The sequence below is a fragment of the Motacilla alba genome, chromosome 4 (assembly GCF_015832195.1).
Source record: "Motacilla alba alba isolate MOTALB_02 chromosome 4, Motacilla_alba_V1.0_pri, whole genome shotgun sequence".
Taxonomy (NCBI): Eukaryota; Metazoa; Chordata; class Aves; order Passeriformes; family Motacillidae; genus Motacilla; species Motacilla alba.
Genome location: NC_052019.1, coordinates 36,839,497 through 36,858,351, shown reverse-complemented (window position 1 = coordinate 36,858,351; position 18,855 = coordinate 36,839,497).

Here is an 18,855-nt window from a genome sequence, read left to right as displayed (position 1 = left end):
AGAAAGTTTTTCAAGTGCTTACTTTTTGTATATTTTTCAAGGACCTTTACCTTATGGGATATTGCTACAGCCCACAGCTGATGCAAGTCTAGAAGTAAAGGCACTTGCTGTATGACCAAGCTGTAAGTTTGGCTTTTTGTGTTTCTGATTTATGACATATTTCTATAGCCATATTTTATGAGAAATTAATTTTTCTCTTCCTCAATAAGCTGTTGACTTCATTCAGCTATTAGAGGTACAGTACATGTAGCTATCCTAGAAAATATCTTATACATTTTGTGCAGAGTTAGTTTTCCATATTATTGTTTTTGACCTCTACCCTTTTTCCCTCCCCAAGCCTACAGTTTGGAGGTTGTTCAGCTATAGAGAATTGTTATTATGTTGAAAAGAAAAGCACATCTGAAAGTTACACTTTTTAAATCACTGCCTTTGTGATTTGATAATTTTTGGATGTTTTGCCAATAACTTCTCTGTGACTGCTGTAACTATTTGAAATAATAAAAAACCTAATCAGACACAATTTGCCTCTATGATTTAGCTTTAGATTGCCTGTTTCAGAAGTTCTGTTCCTAAGACAACCTGTATTTATTGCAGAGCAGTGTGTGTAGGTAGCAGTGTTAATTTGCATCAATTTAATGAAGTAGCCAAAATGATCTGATTTTGCTGATCGATATGTTCTGCCATATAACACAGTGGATCGTGCTTATAGCTGTGCAAACAAATGAAAATAGGTTTGTAGTTTCACTTCTGTGGTACTTTCTAAAACTAGCTTCACCCCAGAGTCCAGTTAAGCAATCTGTGGGATCAAATTTTTAGGTGATGATTAGATATTTCAGTGTAGATATCTACTTTTTTTCATTTCAGTGGCCTGGTACAGATCTTACTGAGTCAGTCTTAAGCAAGTGTTTCTGTCTGAAAAGCTTCCCATCAGTTTTTCCCCACTTGTGAACTCATCCTGTGGTTTACTAGCCTCGAGGTATTTTCTAAGGGGGAATAAAAGGGATTTTAGGATGCTCAGCGATGACTGATGTGTGATATACATTACAAAAGAGTTTCTTACTTCCTTACTGTTCAGATTGATTCTCTTTAAAAGGTTCAGAAATTTAACCTACACATAAAGAACCCAAACCTCACAGCAAGCTGAGATGTGAAATGCACAGTCATTAGTGTTTCCTCCTAAGTGGCCTCAGAGTTAGTGTAGGCAGGTCAATCAGAGCAGTGCAGCTCTACCCAGTCATGCACTTGACAAACTTAAATGCCCCACTCAGGCTTGGGGGTGTTGCTATCAGCCACCTCCAAGTGGCATGGATACACTTAAGGGTTTGGCCCAAGGATGAAGATGTGGCCAATTCAGATTTCTTTGATCTGCCAGAAGTACCCAAATGGAGTTGATTGTGGTTTTAGTTTTTCTCAAGAGATATAACCAAGAGTCAGCAGGCTTTGGGAGATGAGGGATGGGTGAGACGCCACAGTGACATACTTGATGTGGTTCTGTCTGATCATGTTCCTCACTTCTGCACGTGCTGTCCAGCTGAGAGTACTGGGGAGCTCGAAAAGTGAGCTGCGTAAAAGAGCTGGTCCAACTGAAGCGCAACGATGTCAGCTCCCATCCCTGATCTTTAATGTTTGGATCATGTGATGTTTTATGTTTTACTAAAAAATAAAGCTGGATCAGTTTCACTGTCTGATTTATAAAGCTGGATCAGTTTCACTGTCTGATTTATCAAGCATTGGCACAGGCTGATGGTGGGGAAGCTGGAGTGTGTAGGAAAATAGTGTGCAGGCAAGAAAACAAGAAAGAGCAATGACTGACTTAATGGTATTGTTTAAATGTGTGATTTTTTTTATCAGTGTTTTAAGGGAGTTGCTTACTTTTCCTGATGCTCCATCTGCTTTCCCTTTTTACAGGTGAGAATCTCAATAAATTCTCATAATTATTTTACATTTGTCATATAGTCTTGCACTGACTGCAGTCAGAAGAGGTTTCTCTTCAATCCTCATAAATACTTTGCTCTCAGTATTTTTGATCTGAATCTCTTGCTTGTGGCTATATTGACTTACTGAATGGTTTATTTCATTTTGCACATCAAGATGATTATTATGTTAGCAAAAAGGGAAGTTTAATGGTCCCTTTTTAGTTGGAGAACTATTGTGTCTCTTACTAATTATGCTGTCTGACTGCTGAGTTTTGGAAATGTCATCTGTGTTCAATGTATCTTCCCTTCATAATAGTAAATACTAATAGCAGTTACTACAGAATGATGTTCTATGGCTAAATTCATGTTTGTAAATTACTCTGAATTCCTAAGATGCCAAATTGTCTAATGCAACAAGTAATGCTGCTAAGGTTAAGTATCTTACAATTTCTCTATTACATATTCATGTCCTTTAACAAGGAAAAGAAGAATAATGAAATGCTCATTGATGTTTTTAAGTTCTTCAATGAGGCTAATGTCTTATTAATAGCCTGGAAAAACTTCTTTGCAAATATGAGATTTAGCTCATTTTCTTGCTACTTTTGAAATCTAAAAACTGTACAAAGCAGCTATTACTTCTTCATAAACAGTTTCTGGGATGAATTTGCAGATTTACTCATGTATTATCTTGGGGTAATCCTAGAGATACTATTTCATGAATATGTAAAGCATGTTTGCTGTCTTCTTTTTTTATATTGCAGATTCATGGCAAATTCCTAGTTTATTCAGCAAGTGGCTTTCTCTGCTATATGCTCTCTATATAACAAATGCTTGTTTCTTTGGCAACTCAGACTTCATTATTGATAGGAAATGAGTCTGCAGTGCAGCATTATTATGCTTTGAAAGCATTACAGTTAATTTTCAGTTCTTCTGTTTTATTACAATGAATACTGAATTTTTCTTTTTTTAATAATTTTCTGATACCAAATTTCTCTCTGTCATTCATAATTTTGCTTTCCACACCACAGATATTTTTCTGTTCAGTTAGCTCCCTCCCTCCTTCTTATGAACACATATGCTAAGTCTGTTTTACACAGAGAACTTTAGAATGGTGGACAAGTTTGACAGTTTTCCATCTTTTTTACACTTTCTTCAGTTCTCATGACCACAGTATACTGATATATATATTTGAGTTTCCTTCTCACTATCATTTTCTCACTAAAGATTTTTCTAATGAAGTTAGAAATGGAATATCACAAAAAGGCATTTTTAGTTTGAAATTAGCTGTAATCTGTGAAAAGAATGAGACAATCTTGCAGCTGAGATAAAGCAGGACTTAGAAGAATCTGTGCATTACTCCAGATAGTAGTTTGAGCAGCAGAAATGTCTATGTGAAATAAGAAACCCTTTAAAGAAAGCTTAACAGAGTGGGCAGAAGTGTCATTATTAAACTTTGAAGGCGAAAACGAACAGAAATTTGCAGAGTTCAAAATATTCATGGAATTGAAATGAGAATGTAAACTCTGTACAGTAGTTTTTGAGGAAAATACTAGTGGTCATGAAAGTAAAATTGTTGTCTGTAATGTTATTCACTGGACTGCTGTAGAGCAGACCAAATATGTTATGGAATGATAAAAAACCCTGAGGGCATTCTTAAAATTGGATTTTAAATAATAGAAATTGTCTTTTTTTTTTTTTTGACACCAGTCAAACATAATGATAGAAGAATTTGGAGTTCTGCTGCAATGGATATTTGCTTCCAAGCTTATTTGGCACACTTATTTCCAGGTAGGTACCTAAAAATTAATTCCATAAATAGTGCTGAAAAAACCCCACCTGAGGTATTGAGATAGAACCAAAAGCAGTTGTTGCTCAGGTGTATGGGAAAATTACAGATGGTACTGTTTACAAAGGCATCAAGAGAGCAGTACCTAAAGAATTATATAGCTTAAGTACAAATGCCTTCTAACATCATTAAATTACAACATAACATGATTTCCAATACAGAAGACTGGAAAGTTGTTATATATTTTTGTAACAGAAATTGCTTCATAAAACTGATTACCTGGGATAGCAATCTTCTGAAAGCAAGAGTGGAATGGAAATTTTTACAGATATTATGCTTAAAAAAACCCAACCAAACAAACATAAAAAGAAGAATAGCAAAGAACTGGAAAAAGAAATGTTAACTTGTTGGACGTAGGCAGGAAAACACCCTCAACCCAGCAATATTGATCTTGGTTGCAGAATGTCAATGTTTAATGTGATGCTGCAAGCATTAATAAAACTTGAGTTGTGGGCAGCTAGCCTCCACTTCCCTTCCGAGTGAAACTTTAATTCTACTGGGTGATTTCCTGTGGTTTAATTGCCAGGGTTTGTGGGTGTGATCATGGGGGGATGTTTGAAAGTAGGAGCTTCCAGCCAGCCATGAATCTCCTGTTCTGCCTTCTAAGTGTAAAAAGGAAAAGTTAAGATCATTACATCACTCAGTGGACTTTCACATTGCAAACTGAATCACTTTTGAATGGCTCAGAGACTCCAGAAGTGAAATTTCTGCTTTCTATAAGCTGTTCACCTGGCTTTTCAGCAAAGGGCTTTTGTACAAAGGAAATTTCTGTTGAATAAAGTCCTCCTCTGTCACAGGTAAATGCATCATTTAATTTCTTTCATCGGTGTTTTTTTTTCCCCTACTTTTTCTGTTGTTGCTATAGTGCTTCACGCCTGTTATAAGCTTGTTACTTCAAGAATGAGAATGGCGAAACTCTTCATTCTCCTGCGTGTCGTAATAGGACGGGACGTTCAGGATGCAGCATGTCTGCACTGTGTGCTGTTCAGAACATAGAGGGGAAGTTTGGCTCATGCACTTCTGCACTGGAACCTCAAGAAGGAAGTCTAAACTGCTGTAAATGATATAGGTGCTTAACACGGCTACAGTAGTACTATTTTCAGTCACAAAGATTTCCCTGTTCATTTTGGGACACATTTTTCATTTCACCATTAATGTCTTTCTTTTATATTTCATTTCTCATTTTCCCCTTTATTATTTATTCATAGCCTTTATATTTCAATGATTAGCACAGGCTACAACATTGTCTTTCTTTTTATCTTGCTCATTTTTACTACAGCAGTGAAATCCACACTGATTAGACTGTAGCACATTCTTCATCCTGTAGTAGTTAGTGTAACCCTTAAGGCAGGCTGTTCACTTTTTTACAACTCACTTATTCAGTCTTTTCCTAGACAGTGCATATAGATGCAGATAATTTAAACCCTGTCCACCCATATGAGTTAGACACGTCCTCTGAAAACAGACAAATTTTTCAGATCAAAATTCTTTATGGTAAGGTGAGGGTCTTTCTCCCACTTCCATTTTTTATTGATGTAGAATTTCCTTCTGTTCTCAATTCTCTCAGTTTTGTCCTTATTTCAGTATTTCAGTTTCACCACTTCCCATCTATTAAATGTTAGTGGAATTCAGGGATTTAAACAAAATTTAAATGTAGTTTAAAAAAATTGCATGTACTACTTTCTTCTCCCATTTCACATCATCACCACACATTTTGTTGATCAAAACTGACTTCAAAACTCAAGTGTAAGTATATGTTGTACCAAAAGCAAACCCATTGGCTGGCCTTAAAATTCCAAGGTAACTTCTGTGAAATGATCGGGTAAAACATGAATCCTGCATGTAAGAAGTACTATGTCTAGGAATGTTACAGTAAAAAATATGAGGAGCTTCATAACATCAAATGACATGAAAGTGGTGAGAATCATTAGAGTGAAGATAAAGAACATTAGGAGTATTTAAAAAAAAAAAAGTAAAACAAATATGCTTGCTAGTGTGCCCATCAACCCTTTCTGGAGCAGACATTTCTTATCTCCAGGTCTGAAAACCTGTGATGAGGATATCTGGCTTCCTAGAAAGCTGTGTTGGGAACTTAGCTAAACTCCAGTCCACAATAATGTGTGTGAATGTGTAGCTTTCTCTCAAGTTCACAGGTGTTTTGCAAATATTCTTCTCCAATTCCCACACCATTGGGAAAGAGAATTCTAGATTTATCATTTCCTCCAAGTTAGGCCTGCACCATTTGTAGGAACTTGTCACATTGTTGCTGGAATGTGATATCAAAGGCAGTATGTCAAAATTAATCAATATTAATATATATAATATACCTATTTAGAACACTACAGTTCCTTAGAAAAATAAAATTATTTTAAGATGGTTTCTAATCCAAGAAAAATCTCTGTGTGCTTATTTCTTCCATAGATAGCTGTGGACTGTTGCAAATTCCCAGCTTTTGGTATAAGTGATGGTGAAATGCAGAAGTTGTCGGAAATAATATAAAATAAATAAATAAACTAGAATGGGTCACAGGTAGAGGGGGTCTCTGGATCTTGGTGTGTTGCTGGTACTTGCTTTGATGGGCATTGCTGCTGAATCAGTTTGCTCCTGGAGGTTGTTTTCTTTGTGGAACAGATAATTTGCAAAGGCATGTGGGTGAAAATGCCAGACCATAAACTGCTGATGGGCCCCTGCACTGCTTAACAATTTTTGTGGCTTGCTAACTCTTATCTGCTCTAAATGGGGACTCTACCAAGTTGGACCTGGGGGAGATAGAAGTGCCCTGGAGCAGATGAGCCTCTCTTTCAGTAAGAAGAGAATGATTTACATATAAGTAACCTCTGCTTGACTCGAGGGAATTTACTTGCAATTAATTTATCTCCAAATCTTCCAAGGCACAACTTACAGAAATTTCTGAGATTGGCACACAGGATAATGATGAGAGAATGCATGAATTACTTTACTGAAATCCTTTCTAAAACAAATTTAATATTTTTGGAACAAGGTGTTTGAGGGTGAGTAGTTATATACTTGAAAACCATTGTATTAATTTACTTTTCTTTCAGTGTAACACGACCAGCTAAGACCATTGTTACGTCAGGTGCTTGTACCTGCATGGTATTAGAAAGCTGAATATCAGATATAAGTATTAGTGATTTTTCTCAAAGAAATATATGCTTTTTTCTGCCTGGAAGCCCTTGGAATTTATTCTGATTATGTGATTTTTTTGTGTGTTTCATTAATCTCTTTGTCTGTCTTGTACTGTTTTATGGAAAACAGCATTAGGAAGTACTCACATATCGCACAGATGCTTCCAGTCTGCTTTTCATAGAACACCCCCTGATGTCAATAATATGCTGAAAAATGATTTTTAGAGAAAGGAAATGAGACCACAATTACAGAACTATGTTAGAAAGAAATCAGAGCTTTCTGAAGTGTACTGATGAGTACTTTACTGGGGAAGATGGTTTTCCAGGCATATGTCAGGTATGTGAATTGGTTTTCACAATAGAAAAAGTGTTTCTAAAATTTTGCCATTAAATGAAAACAGGAAACAAGTAGTTGCTTCTTCAAATACCAGCCCACTGTTTCCTTGCACAGCTATAGCCTGGTAGGCATCATATTTATCTGAGAGATGTAGGTGCTGGGCTTTGCTTTAATGAATACTGAAGTGTTTTGCACAAAATGGAGCACCTTTGACAGCACAGACTGAAAAATACTCTAAAGCTTTTAAAAAGTATTCCATGTGTTCTTCTCATTCTAAAGTGCATGCTCATGGATGAACTGCAATGAAAAAAGGTCTTTTCAATATTCTCAGTGTTGCTGTATCAGGCAGCAATGGGTAGGTATCTACTCTGTCAAGCTCTGAAAGGAAAGGTAACTCCTGCCTCAGGAACTAATTTATGGTGGGTTAAAAAAAAAAAATCAGTTTTATGAAACCAAACAATACAGCATTCCAGGGATTATCACTCAGTATTGGAAATAGCTATAAAGTCTTCAATAAGATGAGAGAATAAACTATATACATACATATATACATAAACAGGTTGACTTCAGGTTGAACTATTTGTCATGTGCCTGTGATTCCTGCAATTAGTCTTGAACATGTTGAACTTCTTTCAACTTTTCTGAGTAAGGTTTGAAAAATTAAATAATTCAGCCTTATCTTAATGGCTTTGTTCTTAGCACTTCCTCCTTGCCGATAAGCATTGCTACTTTGCCTATTGACGCCTCTTATGAGAATGCTGTTTATAAAGGTACTGCAGCCTTTCAAAAGTTTTAATAGTTCTACTTTTGTTTTCTACATCTCTAATTAAACCTTAAAATCATTGCCAGGAAGATTTTGTCAAAATATTACTTCTTTTCTTTTTTCTATTAAAAATATAACATTAAGTTCTCAAACCTCTGGCTTTATTTGGCTTTCTTCTGTGGGATACTTAAGTTTGTTTTGGAACCTGCACTAATAGTTAAATGACATTTAAGTAGTACAGAGACTTTGACCTTCAGTGAATGGTCTTCTCAATAAATGAGAAAATATATGAGTGGATGAAAAGATAAATGCAGTGCAATTTTCCTGCTTTGTGCATAGTCTTCAGAGGACATTAGTTTCTTGTTGGTGAAGCACCCTGGATGGTTTTTTTCTGCCAACAGAAGTGGTCTCTTAGGAAGACTTTCAGAGAGATGTTGAGGTGCCATACACATAAACAGGCAAACCAAATATCACTTTACACATGTCTAATATTGCTGTCATTCTGTTCCATTAAAATTTTGGAATGTCAACAATATGTAGATATATAACCATAGGTCAGTGCAGAACTTTACAGGACATGTCAAGTTGTGACAACAATTTCATTCATTAAAAATAAACTTAATTTCAAAAGCTCAGTGAAACTCCCATGATGAGTCAGTCATTCTAAATAAACTGTATTAGCCCAAAATAATTTAAAATCAAACAAGCTGAGAGTGTCTTTGGGTTTTGCATAATGATTTGCAGCACATTGTTAACACTTGAATTATTTTCATTCTTCTATACTGATGAGTTTTTAACCATTTAACTTGGGAAAGGGAATTTAAGGATATAGCTGCATGCTCTATAACAGCTGTTAATAATTTCCTTGCCTATAGAGCTGCTGCAGGTGGAGATCTTGCTGCAGTTCTTGGGAGGTATCTGCCAGGGATTTTACCTGAAGGAGTGCTTCATTGTCAGGCCCAAGACAATGTAGCAAATGAATGACTGAGGCACTAGCTCCCTCTTTCTTTCTAGTGCCCAGAGACAAAAAAAAAAAAAAGAAATATGTACCATAGGAGTGGTACCAGTAGAAAATGAACAAGCATCAATGAGTTACAAGCAGTTCCAAAGCGATTTTACAGTTTAATAAATAAGATGGCTCTAAAAAGCCTCATAAACTGTGCTTGAGATGTATGCCTGACATAGCAGAAAAGTTATGTGAGGTATTTATAATTGCTCTTGTGATCAAAATCACGTGGTTAATAAATTCTAGCACTTCACAAAAATATTTCCATTAGTATATCACTTTTGGCATTCATACAAAATTTTTAATTCTTGCTTAGCAATGGTAGCAAAGACCTTGCTGTGCATTGTCACTGTATGTAGTTTTAAAAAAATCCTGGTTATAGGTATATTTACAGATGAAAAAACCTTTTTTTGTGAGTTGGCAACTTAACACCCACCTGATGCACGATAATACTCTTTCACAATGGTAGTGTTACGACATTTCACTCTTTGACCACGCACAAACTTTCCACTTCTCCCTAAAAACACTCATATTTTTGACTGGTGCATGGAAAATAAAGAACAAAAGTATTTCAGAAGGTTATAAGACCTGTTAAAGCACTAGGTATGAAATGGCTGTCACACTTCACTTTCACAACTTCAGACATAATTATTGGTGCTTAATGGTTGACAGACTAGGGTCAATTTTTACAGTCTAAATGTTAAGAGTGGATGATTGCAGCAATAAATACCTGTCACCAACAGCTTTTAAGTAATAAAAAAATGCACTTATATCTGGTCAGAGTGATAAAAGCACATGAAAGTGCACCAATTAAATGACTTTAAAAGGATTTGTCAGGTTAGAGCTGCTGGACATAACTATTTATCTCTTTTGAATAATATTTGTAGCTAAAAATTAGCAACTATTGTCAGAGAGGATCAAATTAGAGATGAGGAAAAAAGCAAGTATGAGGTTTTTTTATCCACATTTTATTAAGCTACCTGTACTTATGAATAGTGTAGGTGGAACTTGGTAATAAAGTGTCTGATCTTGTGCTGTTGAGGAGAGAAAAATTGTTCAGCTGTAGGTTATAAATCCAGCTCTCAAGGCATCAGCAAACATATTTGGGATACTGACATTTTAATGTATTGAAACTTAAATGCTATTACTGTAGTTTAAATTTTTTTTTTTGGCTTCTATTGCATCTCAGCTTTGGTACTAGAGATACAAAAGATAAGTAGTGTCTGACACCTTAGGTAAGGCACAATAAAGATTTCCAAATTCCTAAACAGACAATAAGTCTGACAGCTGCTTTGTTTGCTTTGCCATTCGGCTTAGTTCATGGTGGAAAGGTGGGAGGGAGGGAGGGAGGGATGAGGTGCCCTTACCAGAGGTGAGTGAGGACCAATCTGCTGTCTGACAGGACGTTTCTGGCCCTGGATCATCTCGATGGTTAGATCTAGGCTTTTAGTGTAATGTGATAGGGCCCAAGTAGAGGTCAGTGACTGCTGACTCTTCATTGCTTTGTTTTTCTTGCTCAGGATCTGCACTGTGGCACATGTCCTCCATGCCCACTCTTGACTTCTAATATGCCATCTCTCTCTGCTAGACTTCTGCTGGGCTGGAGACATGCCTCTGCTCTCTGCCAATGAAGCCAGAGCTCAGCCCCACTCAAACATACCTAGTGCTGGGAGTAATGTTATTTCCAGTTTCCTCTGCCACTTTTTCAAGGATTTAATTTACAGTACGGCCTTGAAGTCAGGTCTGGAGTGGCACAGCTCTGTAAGCCTTGCTGTGGCTTCCCATGTGCCCCTACTTAACTACTGCTATTTTGGGCTCCTGTTGTCTCCTATTCCTCTACAAAAAGACCTCTATAAATAGCTATAACAAACACAAGAAATAAAGCCCAAACAGTAGAAAGTTTCACAAGGCTTCCATCAGATCTTTCCTAAAGGTTACTTGCTCAGCATTTGGCTTCTACAAACCACCAATTCAGCCTTCTCACCAGAAGGAAATAAAAATGTTTTACTTCCCTGCTTGCAACAATTCTCTAAAATTGAAAGCCCCTTCAATTTTAGGCAACAGGTTTAGCTTTACAAGGCAATGAAAGGTACTTATGCCAGACCATTGTTCTCAGCTCAGTGCTACCATCCTTTTTAGTTTCTCTTTTGAATCTTCAAAGGATGCAATCTTACTTGTGTCTCCTAACCAAAACCACATAGGGCCCATAACCGAACAGCTGCTGAGAGACCATTCACTCAAAGACAGTGTTTCATCAGTTCAGCAAGCTGAACTCTATGTCTCCCACACCCAGAGACCTGGGAATTTTGAATCTGCCCTGTGCCTCAAACACATTTCAAACCTTTTTTTTTAAAAAAAATCGAACAGCTCTTCTGTCTGCTAGAATTTTTTCCTGACAAACATTTCCAAACTTGTTTCCATAGCACGCTCTTTCCTTCAAAAGAAACTACTTTCCCCTCCTGTTTTCAAAGTAGCTGTGTATTTCATGAGCAGGGTACCCTGGCTGTGCCGCTATGAACTTGGATCTGAGCTCTTGCCCAAAGATTTCTGTTAAAATACTCGTCCATGCTTTGCATGCTACAAGAGTCCAACCTGGGGAACTTTGGAAAAATGCTCTCAAAAGCCATGTTTCTCATAATAAAGATCAAGCCTTTGTACACTAATGGGCAGGGAGTGCAAACCTTGTGTTACAAATATTCAACTGCCCAGTGCACATCAGCAGATAATTTATAGAGACATGTACCTGCAGAAATACATAAACTGGCATCAGTCTAGTCCAAGTGGAAATGTTTCTGCTGTTACAGATTTCATGAATGTTGCTTTCCAAACTTTCATCAGATTTCCAAATAACTGTTAATTTGCTTTTTTTCTTCTGGTACTGTGCTTTGAACTGTTTATGCATTTGATTTATATAACTTCTATTGCTTTTGCATTGTTTATACTGTGCTTTATACTGGTTGTTACAGACATCTTAGGCTACATGCACTGCCTCACAGCTCAGCAGACTTTGTGGTTACAGCAATAAAAAGATTGCCAAGATAATTTAGATTAGTGTTAGAATTGACTACTTGACAAGGTGTGTTTGAATTAAACACCAAGAGATTTTCACCTCCCTTATAATCAGAATACAATTAAGAATCTTCCCAAGTCCTGAATTTTTTGAAAAGAAACCCTCAACACTGTCCCTTCCAAACTGTACTGGCTTGAACTGATCTTGAGAAAGGCCCAAATCTTAAGGGTTCCTCTCCTGACTGGCAGTGTTCTTTTGACCCCTGATCTATATCCAAACCACTTCCTTTTCAGAAAAGACTTAGGGAGGTGAAGGCAGTGAAGATTAAGCAGCAGTCCCACAGCATGTGCTCATGTTTCAGGCTCCCCTAAGGATCAGGGTCTGCTCACCAGCGCCCTCCCCTCCCCAGAAAAAACTGCTCTTTCTCTGCAGACTGACATCCTCCGTGGCTGGAGGACAGCCCAAGCCCTTTCTTTGGCTGCTGAGCTGGAGTGATTCTCTACCAATGGTAATCAAAAGCAGTGAGCAGAGGAAACCACTGTTGCATTAAAACTATTGAAATCTAGGAGGAGATAAACCACATTGTATTCCAGCGGCTCCTCAGAGTTCAAGGGGGCTAGAAGGTCTCAAGAAAGGAATATTTTTATGTTAATCGAGGATATTTTCTTTATACAGAAGAGATGCAACTTTGGGATGGCAGCTCCATGTTTCTGGATTTAACATGTCAAATAGTGAAAAATGTGAAGCAGTCAGAGAAACAAAACAGAACTGAGACGTATGCACATAAATATTCAGTTTGGGCAATGATAGAAACATTACAAGAAACTGGGAAAAGGGAAGCTGGACAATGGAGGGGATGTACAGGCACTGGTCTCTTCTGTGTGATGAATTTCAAATACAGAAAATCAGATGTGTTTCTGTGCCAAAAGAAGATTTAAAGTTTGAAAATTACCCACAATGCTATTGCTTTCCACTGGAGTGAATGAGCCCTCAGCCTTGAAATTTATGCACTGATGCACAGACTGAGAGGTCTGTGCCCACAGGTTGCTCACTCTCTCATGGGATAGGAGACCTCATGGCTTCTGCACAGCATAACTCAAGTGAAAGGTTTACACTTAGACCCATAAAGTCTTAGGAAGAAACTGAAAAGCAAGTGCTGCTTATCCAGGTATTTCAGTCAATTAACATGGTGGTTAAGATATCCTGACAGGAAGAAGTAAGGTTGAAATCTCAACTTTTTTGGTTAGTGTTGTAAAAAACCAAAAAATCATATCTATGTCATTTGTGCATTTCCCTTCTTACATTGTGGTGCTGTTTATGTCAGTGTTCCTCTAATAATATCTTCTCTATTCCAGAGTTTTTCTATTTACCCATGAACTGGATTTGATATTTCTCAATTTTGTCTTATATATGCTTTTCTTCTGTAGTTAGATTAGGATTGTGGAAGTGTGAGTAGCTGTTGTGAAGTTTGTTCCGTCTTTCTCACTCAGTGGTCTACAGCTCTGCTACTGTTCTGTTCCATGCATTTTTGGAGTATTTCAGTTATGTAGGGCTTATTTTTCTCTTGATGGATAATTTGGATTAAAGTCAACATGGGCTTATGAAAGGCAGGTCCTGCTTGACCTACCTGAGCAATGATCAAGTAACCTGCTTTGTAGATGACACAGAGGCTGCATGTGTCATCTGTCTGTTGTCTTCAGTAACACCTTTGACACTGCCTCCCACTACGTTCTCCTTGGCTCATGGCTTGGATAGGTGCACCTGGTGAAAAACTGTCCAGGCTCAGAGAGTTGTGGTAATGGAAATAAATCCAGTTGGCTTCCAGTCACTTGTGGGGTCCCACAGGAGTCATTATTAGGGCTTGTCCTGTTTAACATCTTCATTGATGATTTGGCTGAGAAGCACCTCAGTCTGATTGCAGACAATACTAAGTTAGTTAATACTAATCAAGACAACACTCCAATAATACAGGAGGGTTTGGGGGACTGGAGAGCCAGAAGGCTTTACAGAGATATCTGGAAAGGATTGATGGACTGGAGACAACTGCAAAAGGTTCAACAAGGTCAAGTGCCAGGTCATGGCCTCAGGTCGCAATAACCCCATGCGGTGCTACAGGCTCGGGGAAGAGTGGCCAGATGGAAAAGTACCTGGGAGTGCCGGTTGTCAATGTCTGAGGTAGCTGTGCCCAGGTGGCCAAGAAGGCCAGCAGTATCCTGGCTTGGATCTGCAATAGTGTGGCCAGTAGAACTAGGGCAGTAGAACTGTACTTGGCAGTGGTGAGGCTGCACCTTGAATCCTGTGTCCAGCTCTGGGCCCCTCACTGCAAGAAGGACATTGAGGTGCTGGATCATGTCCAGAGAAGGGCAATGGAGCTCGTGAAGGGTCCAGAAAACATTTCCTTTGAGGTATAATTGAGGCAACTGGGGTTGTTTAGCTTGCAGAAGAGGAGGGTCAGGGGGACCATTGCTCTCTAGAACTGCCTTAAGGAACTTGTAGCAAGGTGAAATTGGTCCCTTCTGCCACCGTCACGACTAAAGAGAAAAGATGAGAGGAAACGGCCTTAAGTTCCACCAGAGGAGGTCCAGATTAGATATCAGAAAAAAACAGTTCACTGAAAGAGTGGTTTGGTGCTGGAATAAATATCCCAGGGAGGTGGTAGAATCCCTCTCTCTGGAAGTGTCCAAATTTGTCTGGATGTGGCACTGTGTGGTGGGAATAGAATATAAGAAATGTGTAAAAAGCAGCTTTACCCCCAAAGAGTTGCAGCCAGGCCAATTCTCCAAGATCAGAAACAGGCTTGACTCACAGCTGTAAGCAATAAGGAAGAACAGTCCTATAAGACAGGGAGAACTGGGACCTCATGTCAGTCAGTTGCTGTCTGGGCTTCGAAGAAGAAGGAGCAGTATTGAGATGAGCTACCCCTGAGAAATCACCAAGAAGGTATGGGACTCTTGCAATGAGATAACAACACTTTTGCATTGAGAGCACAACAGCACTGGATGAGGGTATGATTTAGGGGTGATTATGGTGGTGCTGGGTTGGTGGATGGACTAGATGATCTTGCAGGTCTCTTCTAGCCTTGATGATTCTGTGAAATGGATAATTATCCTAGAATAACAGTCCTTAGGAACTACAGATTTGCCCCAATGGTTTATCTCAAACTGTTTTCAAAATGCATCATGTTAGATCAAATGCGGCACTTCTGTCATGGACCAAGAGTATCCACAGATGAATTATTTAGGGACTGGTGTTTTGGAAAAATCTAATTTTGAGTAAGCATTTTTTGGAAGCTCACATGTAGAAAGGTTTTTCTGCTGAGCTTCTCCATAATTCACTCATCACTCACAACATTTAGTGTAGCAGCAATCTGGAAGCAGAGGTGAAAAGAATCACAAATCTCACTTGATGTGCCATGTGGGTTGTTTTTGCTGCAAGCGGTTTAGCTGCTCCTTTATAGCCATTAAAATTTATTAAAATGCATGAGAGACATCCATTAAAAACCAGAAAAAAGTCCATTAATATTACATATCAGATAAGAGTTATATCTACACATTTCATCCCCCAGACCCCTAAACACCTAAAAAAAAATATTTAAATGTAGAAATTTAGAGATGTCAGGAGACTATTTTAGTACAGTGCTGAGTAATTGATTAAACTATTAAAAAGTGGATCAATAATGAGACCTTCTGCCTAGAAATTTGACGAGTTCCAAACAATGCTGGCATCACTCCAGGACATGATGATGCAGCTGACATTTCCTGACCTTGCATACTTTGAAGGCAAATTGTATGGTCTTCTCACAATAGTTCTGGGAAGACTAAAACTAGCCAATAAATATTTGAAGGTTAAAAACAATAAGAAAAATCCTTTACAAAAAACCTCCGTGGTTCAAATAGTTAACAAGATGACATTAAGGGAAAAGTCAAATGTAGCTGTGCTATGGCAAGAAAATTCTTTGTAAATTATTCAGCTACATATATTTAGATACAAAATAATTTCTCAAGCGAAGAGGGGCTATAACTTTCTTACCAGGATCTTTTCATGCTGGGCTATGTGCAGATATATTTTCATGCAGCAGTAATATACTATCAACAGAGAGAGGATTGTTTGTCTAGTTTACCGGTGAGGTCTTCTTGTTGCAGTTACATACTGTGAAACTGATGTAGAGTGAGTTTCACAGGTGTATAGAATACAAAGAAATGAACAAGCAGAAACTGGTGTCATAAAACAATATCCATTCCTGACTGCAGCTTTAAAGATGTTACTGTTTTCTTTGTAGTCAGCTCTAGCTGTGTTTTAGCTTTTTGGCCCTGTAGGAGACTTTTTACTGCAGGATCCTCTCAAAATTAGGTATTTCTTTTCCAAGGTATGTGCAATGTTAGTACATCTGTGTAATTCTTGCAGTGCAGCTCAGCAGGCTTTTGCCAAGCAGTAGCTTTCAAGATAACTCCCCATTGGTCTCCTCTGGAAGCAATTGATTAGTAGGTTGGTTGTAAACAGAATATTTCTCCAAAATATTTTCTCCTTAAATAGGCTTTTCATAGCTTATAACCATTTTCATTCTCCTGTAAATTATAAGACATACATCTTAGGAGAAAAATTATTCTCATTCTATACCAGGCAGTTAATATGTGCTGATCTCAGCCAGCAGAGCTAAAGGTGTCTACGAAGCATGCCAGGTGGATAAGCTGCATTACAATTAAAGATGAGTCATCAGTTGTTTGTATTTATTCATTCACGTCTTAAAATTGGAATCCTAAAAGATTAAGAGGAAATAAATTAGATTTCAAAAATATTCAGCTTTATGACAGCTTCTGAAATTTTACTGCCGAACTTAATCCTTTCTTGCAGGAGGAGCCAAATTTTCAAGCACCCTCAGTATTGCAGCACAGTATTTCATGTGTTATTCTCTAGCTAGAAGATAGGAGTGCAATTTTCAGTGTAGATATGGATCTGCTACTGCAGAATTTACCTGGTAGGTCGAGGAATGTTATTAACAACTTTGTCCATTGAAAAAGAAGAAAACTTTAACAGAGCAACATGAGCCATAGAATTAATCACCAGAAGTTTTCTCTATCTTTGAAAATGCACTAGTTTCTTCTACATTTTAGAGAGGCATACATTGTGAACATGTGCAGAATAACTTTAAATTACATTTGCAGTGCATTGGAAAAGTTTGGGATACAACACATAAATTCTGTTCCCCATCGCATTTTTTTTCCCTAATTTTTTAGATCTTTTTACATATGTATCAGCTAGAAGGAAACAACTATGTAAAAATTCATTACTTTCCTTTTTTTACTGTTAGATGTGTAAGTGGTGTCTTATTTCACTAACTAGTTTATCAAACACTGTTTTATGGTTTTGAATCAAGAAAAAAAGGACATCTTTTTGCATGAAGAATTGTATAGTTTCTATATTCATGTTTAAAGAATGTACTAAATATGCTGTAGCAGATGTAGCATGTCCAACAGCTTCTGTGGAGTAGTACTACTACAGAGTGGAAGAACCCAAATGTAGTCTTCTGTGAAAATTGCAGAACATTTAGACTGCAAACTGTTTTGTTATTACAGTAACGTCTGTATTAATTGAACCAAGCAACATCTTTTCAGTAAAGGCTGAAGTCTTCCAGCTGCAACTTAAAAATGCATGGTTTCAACTTGTCACAGTTTAGGTGGAAAGGGAACACTCAGCTTGGGGCATATAGGTAGGGAATAGTCATCACAGAAATTGCCTGCTCTGGAAATCTAGTACACATATGTCACACATCCCACCCATTCTTTTGCAATCTAAGGGTTGACAAGGCAAAAGAGCCTGAAAATGGACTTCCAAGAGTGTTTCTGTGCATGTAGACTGGAGTCACATGTGTGTAGAACTCTGCTTAGCATGAACATGTGTTTGGACTGTTGAATTATACAAGCAGAAACTTTGCTTCGTACTCAGATTTAAATCCAGAAACTCGTTTGTCTAGAATAATATGTAAACTGCAATCTTATCTCAGTTTTCTGTGGGCTTTAGGAAAAATTAGTGGCAACTGGTCATCTGCTCCAAATTTGTATGCATTTCATCAAAGCCTTTCTGTACTGGTAACTACAAAGAAAGTATTTTTTAACTGTGCCCTTTGTACAGCTCTATAGATATTACCTCAGTATGTCTAGTGAAAATACATTCTTAACTGCAGAGAGTTTTGGAAATTTCCATAGCATTTTTTAAATTTTTAGGCTTTATTTTACATGTCTAAATTTTGGATTTTTCTGCCCTATGGCTTTAAAATTAACTGTAAAAATGTGCATTATTAAATCCTTGTTTTTTTCTCTCTAGATAAGAAAAAGTGATTTGAACTTGTTTATTCTAGAAGTCCAGAGTATTTCTAATTAAATTTTAAATCCTGTATTTCATATATTGCTTTATTTACATCACACTTTTCAGTTCAACTGTCAGACACCATTTATCCTGACCAAAAAAAAAAAAAAAGAAATTAAAATAGGACTATGTATGTTAAAGAGCATCAAATGTTGGTTAAATTATAGCCCAAAGGCTAAAGGTTTGTCTGTGAATATGTAACAGAGTTATTCTGGCAATGAGTAGTTTTGAAAATTTATGTTATGTACCTAATTCCTAATGATTTTCAATAGGAGTCAGTTTCTTGCGCTCTGCAGGTGTTGAAAAATTATTTAAAGAATATACCTGAATCTGTAATGGAATATCATTGATTCACTAGGATGCTGCAGTGAACTTGAAAAATTAGCAAATCACTCGCTGAAAGTGGTGCAGAGTTAATATTTAGCTAGGATAGGCACCTGAGTTTTAAGACTTGGACATTACTGGATA